Source organism: Diadema setosum, chromosome 7, assembly GCF_964275005.1.
Source record: "Diadema setosum chromosome 7, eeDiaSeto1, whole genome shotgun sequence".
Lineage (NCBI taxonomy): Eukaryota > Metazoa > Echinodermata > Echinoidea > Diadematoida > Diadematidae > Diadema > Diadema setosum.
In genome coordinates, this window is record NC_092691.1 from 12,892,884 (window position 1) to 12,904,666 (window position 11,783).

Here is an 11,783-nt window from a genome sequence, read left to right on the forward strand (position 1 = left end):
ACACTGAATTCACTTAATAAAAATTTTCATTGAATGTTATTATACTTTTATGCAATAACTCACCGAGGAAGAACTTCAAGAGCAAGAGTGACGCATATAAAAGAAAAGAATCATTTTCGCTGTCGTCATATTTTGTCCTGTTGTAGAGAATGTAGTTTCCCTCATAGAAACGCAATAAAGTCACCAAAGTATGCCTTACTTTTGGCAATCACATAAGAGGGCATGTTATTCGTTTAGAAATGGACTGGATCTTCTCAAACTTTTGACACGAAATGCGTTCATCTTCTAAATACGGAAAGGTGAAGAGGTAAACCTGAAACCCTGTCAAGGAAGAAATTTAATTCGAAGATGACGGTCATTGGAATTAAAGGGGCATAAAAGTGAAGTGAAGTTTTTGGAAGGCTGAGTCAGATAACGCGAAACAAGGATGTGTGAACTTAAAAGGTGAAATTTGGCTTTTTTCTGAGTGTGCTTTTCCGTTGCTTCGTAAAACCCACCGAGACTTAAACGAGGTCCTTCTCGATTTAGAACATCAAAATCACAACTAAATGCACACACACACACACACACACACACACACACACAATCACAAGGAGAGGAATCGTCTCAGTTGCAACTATAAATACAACTGCACTGTTTATCACAGGGACATCTCTGAGAAGAAAACGAGTGGTTTTACACCTCTCCTCCAAACCAATGTTATTTTTGTATGCATGGGTCAGATAAAATGCTTCCAATCTGTTTAAAGAAAAAAAAAAACATGACATTTTCAAAAGTATACATAATACGGTCTGCGCCATCACCTTTGTCTGACATATATCAACTTTAGGTTCGTTATTCCGAATGTTTGTTATTACAAAACACACACATTCGTTATACCTAGATGTTCGTTAATCCGAAAATAAAAGAGGGTTCCTAAATCTGAACAGTGTGACGTTATCCCAAAGGTTCGTTGGTACGGATGTGAAATAAAGTTTGTTATTCCGAAGATTAACGAACTTTCGGAATAAAGAACCCCTTTTCCATGTTTGGATTAACGTAACTTATAATGAATAATGAACCTCATTACATTTTTTGATAAACTAACCTTTGGAATAACGAACTTTTGGAACAATGAACCTCAATTACAAATCGGAACCCTTAAATGCTCCCCCTTATGCTTAGAAACTTAGATCGCATGGATGACACGAAATTCACGTTTGCCCATTTATAATCCATGCAAGAAATATCTTCGTCTATGTTTGTCGGACTGGGTCTACCTTAAGTTGCAACCTGTTCGTATGTCGTGTAGTGAACAGCCTTATCTCTGGAATGCATCCCATATTAAATATCATGTTCACATTCGTCAAACCCCCGCCGTTCTAGATATCCCAAATCTTTACCGACAGAGGGGAAAACCCTGCCGGAGAAGTCACTTCTAACGTTGAAAAGTCAATATGCTTCTTAGAATCATGTTATTTGATTACCGGGGTAATTTCATTCCAGAGATCAGCTTAACTTTTCACGTCAGAGCCTATATTTTATCAGCTCGTGATCAGAAAATACAATGTATCACATACCATTTTTCCTATCATAGACATGTTCCACCCTAAAACGTTCCTATAATCTCACATGATACGACATGAACAAACTTGCCTTTTAAGAACGCTCACTCCTATATAGGGCAATTGAGATCAATGTCATTCACTCACATAACTCTAAAAGATGGAGAAAAAAGAATGATTTCAAAAATATCAGCTCTACACCACGACAAGATAGACGTGATTGTGTGCGTTTGTATGTGTGTGTCATATCATGTATGTGTTGTGCGCATGCGCACGGAGCTTGGATACGAACATGGCGGTTCACAGCAGACGGTACAATATATCACAGCAAGGTCCGTGAACCTACACTATAACTCAGTCTCGTATTTGGTGAGCTTAATTTGAGTGAACCATCTCGCACAACAGTGTGTTGTAATAATTATAGCCATGAGAGTTGGTATTGCCATTGGTTGGTATGCGATGATTGTAGATGCGCAACTCCAGCATGCCTTTTCATATTCCCTTCCTCTCCCATCCTGCAAGTATGACTGAGTGTATGGCCATCCCTGTATTATTCCTTCTGTTTTAACCCTTTCCTATATTGTCCCCTTTTTTTCTTCTCTCAATGCTGTGTGTACAGATTCATAATCGCCTCTCTGCATGTAACTCAACCCAGGGAGGTGGGAAGACTTCCCATCTCCCTGCTCAACCCTACCTTCCCGTGGCACAAACTGGATGCCTGGGCTTTGCAGCCTGGGTAGTAGACAAGGTTTCTGGTTAGGGAGGGGTAGCGGTATAGTCCGGCAAATACTAGAAAAGGCCAAAGAAAGACGTATTCCAATACACTGGAATTATGTAGACTTTAAAACTTCATTTGATACTGTATGGAGGGAAGCACTGTGAAAATGCCTCTACGCCATAGGAGTGGAAGGAGGCTTTGTTCATCTTATCAAATGTATATCAGCAGTATATGAACAATCCAAATGTGTTGTGCTCGTCAATAGGAAAGTTACAGAGTGGTTCATGGTTTAGACAGGCCTCAGACAAGGATCTCTTTTATCCCCAAGCCTACTCAACATCTTTATCGAGTTTGTAATGACAGATACAAGTATTTTTTTTTATATAAAAATCTAGACAGTGGAGTGAAGATGGGTAGTATGCGCATTAACAAAATCAAGTATGCTGATGGTATTACATTAATGATTGCTCGAACGAACTAGTCTTTGAAAAACTTCATACCATTTGCCAAACTAGAGGAAGCCTGTGGGAAATGGGGTATGAATATAAACACCTGAAAGTGTACAGATGTGATGTCCGGAGATGATGTCGTAACAATTAATGACACTTGTTTAGACAGAGAGAAAAACTTTGTATTCCTTGGTAGTGTATAGTACCTTCGGTAGCCGAGGATATGAAAAGACGCACTACTCTTGCTGCTGGTCCTTTGGCAGACTAAGGAATACCATCTGGACCAACAAGGGCATCACCAGATGGCTGAAAGTAAGCATGTGATACAGAGGGCTCATAAGACCTATTGCAACATAATAAAGGGGCGGAAAGTTGGACATTGAGGAAAACAGACAGGGACAGGTTACGGGTTTTCGAGATGAGATGCGTAAGAACTATAGAATTACCGGGTCACACCTTATGGACAAAATAAAGAACAGTGACATCCGAAGCCAACTCCAAATCACTATATATGAAGTGGCACCCCCCCAAAAAAAAAAAAACAAACAAACAAACAAACAAACAAACAAACAAAACAAAAACAAAAACAAAAAACAAAACAAAAACAAAACAAAACAAAACATAAATGGTTGGGCCATGTTATTCTGATGCCGAAGAATCGTATGACCCTGCATGGCTTACTGGAACAACTTTGATACTCCCAGACCACCTGGACGTCGTCCCCCATTGGGCTGGGGTGACCAGATTAGAAGTTGAGGAACTGGCCAAGGATAGAGGCATATGGAGGCGGGCCATCCGAAAGAGCGCAAGGGGACGCAACGTCCTGTGCCTCTACGTCAAGCAAGTCAAGCCCATTGACTAAAAGTTTCACTTTGCACAACAGATTGGAATAACTCAGAAACTCAGACTCTCCATGCATCATGGTGTGCATTGCGAGGTGCTGTTGGTGGCGAGTGTTCTCTGGTTTATTTCCTGATTTTTTCTTTATAATAATTAATTATCCATTCGTCTTTTGTATCGATTTATCTGCATCATTCTACATTTAATCATTTACAGAGCAATATATCTACCTATCCATTTACCTAGATTCATGACACTGAAATGACAGCAGGATGTTGTTCAATCAGCGATCAGGTCACCAAAGTTAATTCGACTACCATGGCAAGCAATTCAACAGGAGAATCTTGCAATGAATATGTTCTGTGTGAGAATTACGAACGCACGTAATGGGGGGATTCTTGAAGTCTTGCAAGATGAGAAATTCTGAGGAAAGACTTGATATACCAAGAAACCATGGATTTCCCTTCGGAACAAGACGCAAAGTTGTCGTCTTCGTAAAACGTCAGATGTGTGAATCACAATGACGCGCTGGGCCGACCAATCGGCACGTCGCAATGATGATGTCACAGTATTGCGGTCAAAATCCTAGATTACAGGTCAGTCTCTGTATCATGCGGAGGAGTCTGGTAGCTACACATCGCTATGTCACGTCTGAGAAAATAAGGTTGTGTTTTATTGTCCATGACGATCATTGTGGGCTGCACACATGATATCCAAGTTATGACGAAGTGAATCAACCTTTCTTGACAGAATGAAAAAAAAAAATCAGTACATCATGGAAGTTTATACTGAAAATTTTCAGACTTCATTGGTAAACTTTCCTCGCTATAATTAAAAGAAATTACCAAGAAAAACGGCAGACAGACAAGCACTTTGAAAAGTAAATAAAGATCTGACGGAACAGAAAGAATCTTAAAATAAGTAAATAAAGATCTAACGGAACAGGAGGAATCTGAAAATATAGTGCCAATCGCATTCTCTTCAGTAATAACTACCTGGGTAACGTTTTAGCGCCTTGTTCTTTGCACTATCATGATGATTACAGCGGAGAACTCTATTCTCCTCAGGGGTTGTCTTGCTGCATATTGCTTACTTTCTCACCTTAACTTGGTTACGTTGAATTATACCATCAGTTCACTCAACATGATAAGCACTGAACTCAGACAATATCATTTTTATCATTATCTTCTCTTAAACGTTAAACTGGAATATCGCAGAAAATGGTAAAGAACATTGTTTTCTTTTAGGTAACTGATTGTCTCTTTGGGAGCCATTGAGAGAGAACACTCTGTGCATCTTTTTCTTTCTTTCTGAATTCACTCCTTGTCAGTGCAGCTATCGTGGCAGACTATTCTAGTAGTCATTTTCAACTGAATTCTGAATCCACAAGAGTCGATACAAACGTTCATTTTCTTCTTTTTTTTTCAGAAATACAAAATTGTACTATAATTCAGTGCATGATTCATACAACCTTCAAAAATAGGCCAATTTGCGACTAGCCAGGCAATGATTTAATCAGCTCAAAACTGCGATTACAAATCAGTTTTTATATCTAGCTTGCAGTTGATTCTAATTTACTAATGTAGGAGACATAGAAGAGTGTTTCAGCTACTGCATCCCCACTGTATACGATTTTTCTGCTCTAAATGTCTTCAATGGAAATGTACATTCACAAATGAAGAGCTTTTAACCAAAAGGCGCTAAATCCATCGATAAATGTTGGATTTAGCGCCTCTTGGAAGCAAGCTCTTCAAATGCATGCTGCTGTAAACGCGCATCTGTGACGTCAATTCCATCCTCGAGAAAGACACAATCGCTTCAGAGTACATTTCATTCTCTGTTTGTTTATTTGTTTGTTTGTTTGTTTGTTGGGTTGTTTTGAGTGGGTTGTTTTTTGTTTGTTTGTTTGTTTGGTTTTTTTGGGGGGGAGATGTATTTTTCGATAATAATAATATGACTGAAATACAGAAAAAATAGTTATCCCATTGCCTTTGATATTTTGAATTTCCTCGAGAATAGAACCAACCAGGCTCCGATTGTAAACGGGTTGAATGTCTTTCTGATTATATTGTGGTAACTACAGAGGAAAGGGGCACAAAAATAGTAGGCCTAATCTTCTATTTATACTCGTGTAGGCCTATTTGCAAATTGAACATCTAGTACTTGTATAGCGAAGATACTTTCTGAGCATATACAATAACTTAAAATTTGACCCCGTTAACCACAGAGAAAAGATAAATAAAGTAGCGAAAGGACACCTGTTTGAGAATTCTGACGTGGTGATGTATTTATCACCCTATCTGATTTGCATTATATTTTCTAAAAGATCAATATTTCATGCAGATGTAACAGAAAGTTACAATTCAATCAACTGTTCCTTTCATTTTCATGTAACAATGTAAAAGTTAAACTGTGACTATTCCGCTTTATCTTTATTCGTTTGTACTTCTTGAAAGTAAAAGTTAAAGACAACTAGACTCGGAATTTGTCAAGACTGACAAATTAGGTGATCCGATTTTTTTTTTAATCAATGATTCGAGTCCTGATCGCAATAGGCGTGACCATATAGGTTTCATCCTTGTTTAGAGACATTGGCCGTGTGATATTTGGATTCTCATTTAGAAAAGAGAGTCAGGTCTGCAATCTTTGGTACCAAATTCGGTACACACTATAACGAAGATACAGAATGAAGTATATTTGACCATTGACCCAACTTTGCACAGCCAAGATGGCATCTGAGCAAAGAGTGGTTATTTTGTGAAATGATTCTTGTAACATGGTCTTTGCGTGTGCGAAACATAGGAAAGATAGGACATGTATTCACCAAGATACAGGTTGAAACATTTATGACCTTTGACTCTAATTTACATACCCAAGATGGTGTCTGATTAAGTAGTTGTTATTTTATGAAATAATGTACGTGATATGAACTAAACATGTGCAAAATATGGGGATGATAGGGGCTGTTTTTCCTGAGTTATTGCAGAGAAAGTTGCAGAAAGAAAGAAATATCTCAATACATCGAAGATAAGTTTGATTTCAACCAAGTTTTTTGACGTGATCTCGGCGTCGAATGAAAAGATGGAGCAGTATTAACGATAGCCCAAAGTCTCAGCTACAACATATTAAAATCTGGGAGAAATTCACCGAAGAGTAAGTGCGCTAGTGCTCGATAAAGACCGTCATGTCAATTTTTGTTTCCAGAAAAATTCCCTCCCGTAGAGATAACACGTAAACTGTTCAAATTTGACAAGGTTACATTATATCTATTTTCACGAGGTGAAGACATCATCCGATTAAATCTTTGATGAACAAAACTTAAAGAGTATTAAATTGGCTACAACATACTAAAATCTGGAAGAAATTCACCGAAGGGTTAGTGAGCTAGTCGTCGATAAAGACAATCATGTCAATTTTCACATCTAGAAAAATTCCTTCCCATAGAGATAACACGTCATAACGAAGATACAGGAAGAAGTACATATGACCTTTGACCCCACTTTGCACAAACAAGATGGCATCTGAGCAAAAAGTTTTTATTTTGTGAAATGATCCTTGTAACATGGTCTTTACGTGTGCAAAATATGGTAAAGATAGGACATGTATTCAGTAAGATACAGGATAAAACATTTATGACCTTTGACCCTAATTTACATAGCCAAGATGGTGTCTGATCAAGTAGTTGTTATTTTGTGAAATAATGTACGTGACATGAACTAAACATGTGCAAAATATGGTGGTGATAGGGTATGTTTTTCTTGAGTTATTGCAAAGAAAGTTGCAGAAACAAAGACATATTTCAATACATTGAAGATAAGCTTTAATTTCAACCAAGTTTTTGGACGTGATGCCGACTCCGTATGAAAAAACAAAGGGCACACTTACGATAGCCCAAAGTCTCAGCTACAACATACTAAAATCTGGGAGAAATTCACCGAAGCATAAGTGAGCTAGTGCTCGATAAAGACAGTCATGTCAGTTTTCATTTCCAGAAAAACTGCACTCCCATAGAGATAACACGTAAACTGGTCAAATTTGACAATGTTACTTTCAATCCCTTTTTACGAGGTGATGCCGTCATCCAATCAAAATGTTGTTATTATATGACTGAAAGACCATTTAATAAGCTACAACATATTGAAATTTGGATGAAAATCAACAAAAGAATAAGTGAGATATGCTTGAGTGAACTTAAAATTCAATGACGTCATTTTGAAAATTTACTTTTTTTATTTTATTAAGAAATTTGATATCTTTTCATCATTTTTCCAGCATCGCCAACCCATGAAATGACATGTACAACTCATCAGCTTTCAGAATATGTAAAGAAAATGGGGGGTCACCGTCCATCCTGACGAGTAAAATCGGATTCAAAATTGGCGATTTTTTGGCATTGTTGCACTGTATATCGCCATTGACGCGCGCGCGGAATTTCAACTTTGACGGGCCCGTGTGACGTCATATTGAGTCGGATTGACTTGAAACTTGGTAGAAATATTCCTTGACATTTCAGGCATCCGATAAGTGTGAAAAAATGGGAAATTTCTAATGCATAAGAGCTGTGCGTCCGTATATGAGCGCGCGCGTACGCGTCCGTCCAATTTTTTCAATTTTTCAAAAAATGCTCCGATTGGTCTGAAACGTGTGTAAAAAAAATTTGAGCTCGATTTGAGCATACAAATATTTCAACGCGCGCGTACGCGCACGTTTTAAGAGAAAATATGAATTTTGATTATATGAGTAGAATGCGCTTGACTTGAACTATATGTGACATAAATTTCATTGAAAAATTCCATTCCATTAATGAGATAGGAGTGAAAATGTGTTTTCATATAATGACGTCATAGTGACGTCACGGTCGACTGATCACTATGATTTTATAAAATTTGTCGTCTTTGGGACATGATACATATATGGTATGAGTTTGAAGTTGATACTCTGAGTACTTTCTGAGTACGTAGATACACAACTTTTGTCCAGAAATAAAGAAGAAGAACAAAGAATCCGTACAGATACAGAAGGTGATCCGAGAGGATACTCGGATCACCTAATGAATATCACTTCGTTCAGTAGACGTGAACGAAGGCACAGCACCGTGGCAATTGATTTGCTTCATCGCAGACTGGACTTCAGCTCTTGCTCCCTAAAATGACGCGAAGGCAATGCATGCACGTTTAACTTCATCCTAACGTCATAATTCAAGCCGACAGAGAAACTGGGACGTATGCTATTATTGGAAAGTTGTCAATAACTGACATACACTTGGCCATGTGGTCCAGATGGATTGTGGTAAGTAATTCTGTGAATTGACCTCTACCCTGAGTCTTTGGATGAAACCCAGGGACGACACCCAGGGGCATTTTCTTCCTTACAATTTGGAAATCATAGGACCATACAGCCGGTAATTGATGTGGTCTTCACCGTGCGAGAGAGACCTGTGTCAACTTGATAGAGAGGATTTGACACAAGTGATTAAATGCAGAAAAATGATTTCACTTAAGGCCTTTATATAGCATTGGCAAAAGACAACTACATGTACGCTCATACTTTTTGTAACTCCTCTAGAGTCTGTGTCAAGTAATGTTTAATCATCACTTCATAACTCCCAGGTCATGAAGATAGCCAAATCAGCCCATTTCACTGTAGTCACTTTTATTAAACCAGGATATTTCACAGCCTCAGTCGAATGGTTCGGAGACAAATTTCACAATTGATTATTTGTTACTCCCCCTCACAGTTTTAATGACTTACTATGGTAGCCAGACAAATTGAGCTCACTCAACTGTTGCTTCACACAGTTAAGTAACTTTAAAAGGATCGAATAAAAGCTATGATCGCAACAACCGCGAGCCCATGGTTCTCCTTAATACTCCGTCCATTACGGAAATCCGTAGGGAAAATAAAGACAGTTTGAAAATGAAGGATGCACTTCTCCAAGAAACGAAGTGCAATACAATTGTCTATCACAAGAAGAAGTGAAGTTCAGCGTCAGCTTTCATTATCGTTGGGGAGCTAAAATTCATCATTAGTGGGCATAAGTGGGCTCTCGCAAAGACACTGATATGACATATTGCAGATATAACAAAGTCATTTATCTTCCCCTATAGGGACTTTCTCTTTCTCTAAAGATGGTCTACTGTTTTCGGCATATCTAGTATTGTTTAGTATAATATCTGTGTGTGTGTCTGTATGTAGACATACACATACTATAAATATATATGTAATACGTACATGTTGTACTGTATATGATTTATAATTCATACATGAACATTGTACAGTATACATGTATATATAAAACATACTACTACTACTACTTCTTCTACTACTACTACTGCTACTACTACTACTACTACTACTACTACTACTACTACTAATAATAATAATTATTATTATTATTATTATTATTATTATTATTATTATTATTATTATTATTATTATTATTATTATTATTATTATTATTATTATTATTATTATCATTATTATTATTATTATATAATAATAATAATATCAATAATGTCTTATTTATTCAGGGTAGCCTCTTCAGTGTTGTCACTACTCTACCAGAAGGTCCTGTCATCATTATTACCCTAGCATTGCCAGGTACCCATTTCTACACCTGGGTCAAGAGGGACGTTGTGGGTAAAAACATCTTGTCCAAGGACATAAGCACTGGGCGGAATTCGAACTAGAGTCCTCCGATCGGGAGTCAGAAGTCTTATCCACTATGCTACAGCGCCCCCAATACATGCAGCTATAAAGAAAGAAAGAGAGTGAGGGAGAAGGAGGTCTGGTTAAAATGCACTTCACAAAGAATTCTTTTGAAGTTTTACTAGGCCGCAAATCCTTTTTTGGTCTTCCTGCGGTCGGGCTCAGCTTCCTCTCCCCCAACCGTTCGAGTTTCCCCTTGTCATCTCGAATCAGGGGCAGCAAGGGGTCAAGCTAAAACCAGACTTGCCGCATTGCTCCATAAGTCAAAAAGCTTAATTTGCTTTATTTACAGCACAGAGTCTTGACCATCCAGCTTGCGGGAAGGAGGTTGGATGAGGGCAAAGAAGGTGGTTAGATGTTTACTAGACCACCACTAATTTGCCCTTGTAATCCTGATATTATCCTATCTCCCCCTCTTCTGTCTTTCTCCATGTCCCTCTCTCCCTCTCCTTCTTTTTCTCCCCCTCCCCCCCCCCAGCTATCTATCTATACCTTGACACTGACTTGTATCTATAAACATGATGACATCATTTTTAATATGATATAAATCAAACAGGAATTAAAAAAAAATAAGATATGCTGAATTTTGAGGCCAAATTATACTGTTGATCATAGTGTGTGACTGAATGAATAATTCAACATAGCATAACTATTGTGAAGAAAGTGCAATATTTCTAATGTTTGCAGCTAGTTATACTCCAATATGCTACAAAGTCAACTTGAATGTCACAGTGAGATTAAGATATATCTTCAGGCTATATGAATTAGCAAAGAACAATTACCAAGAATGAGTAAACTTAAATGCATTTGTGTACAAAATTAGAACTTTTTTAATTTCAAGAACATCAGCTGTACCAATCTCACACAACACATGCTTTAATGACATTGTGCACAATTCATCAAATCTGATAGAAGTCTCAAAGCTAATGGCAGAATTATATTTGATGCACATTACACATCAATAAGTTCATGAAAATACAATATGAAATAACATTCATATTTGCCAGCAGAACATTTTTCAAAATTCCTCATCTCTTATTTACCTGCTTCAAGGATAAGGTGACAGAATTCTGACAAATATTATCACAGTATAGTATACTCTATTTTTCTGTATAAAAACTTATAATTGAAGACCTGAATATAAGAACGACCTAAGTCCAATTTTTGGCCAAATTCAGTTTGACATGGGAAATTGTAGCTTATGCATGGACTCATCTTGTGTATAAATGATAAATCCTAATTACCCCCGGAAGTGCCTGAAATAAATGAGTTAAATCTTATATGAATGTAAGAATGAAGGACTTGGGTTATTCTTACATTCATATCATAGCGCCCTCTCTCGTCCTTCTCTCATCTCTATAGCAGAATATCATGTATATGAATCAAAGAACGACCCAAGTCCATCACACAAAATGGCCTCTCCACAACTAATGTAAATGCTAATTGCCATAATAATATATGTTCTCATTTGTAAATACAATGTTGCCTTCCCATCACAGTTAGATAGAACATTATTGGACAAAT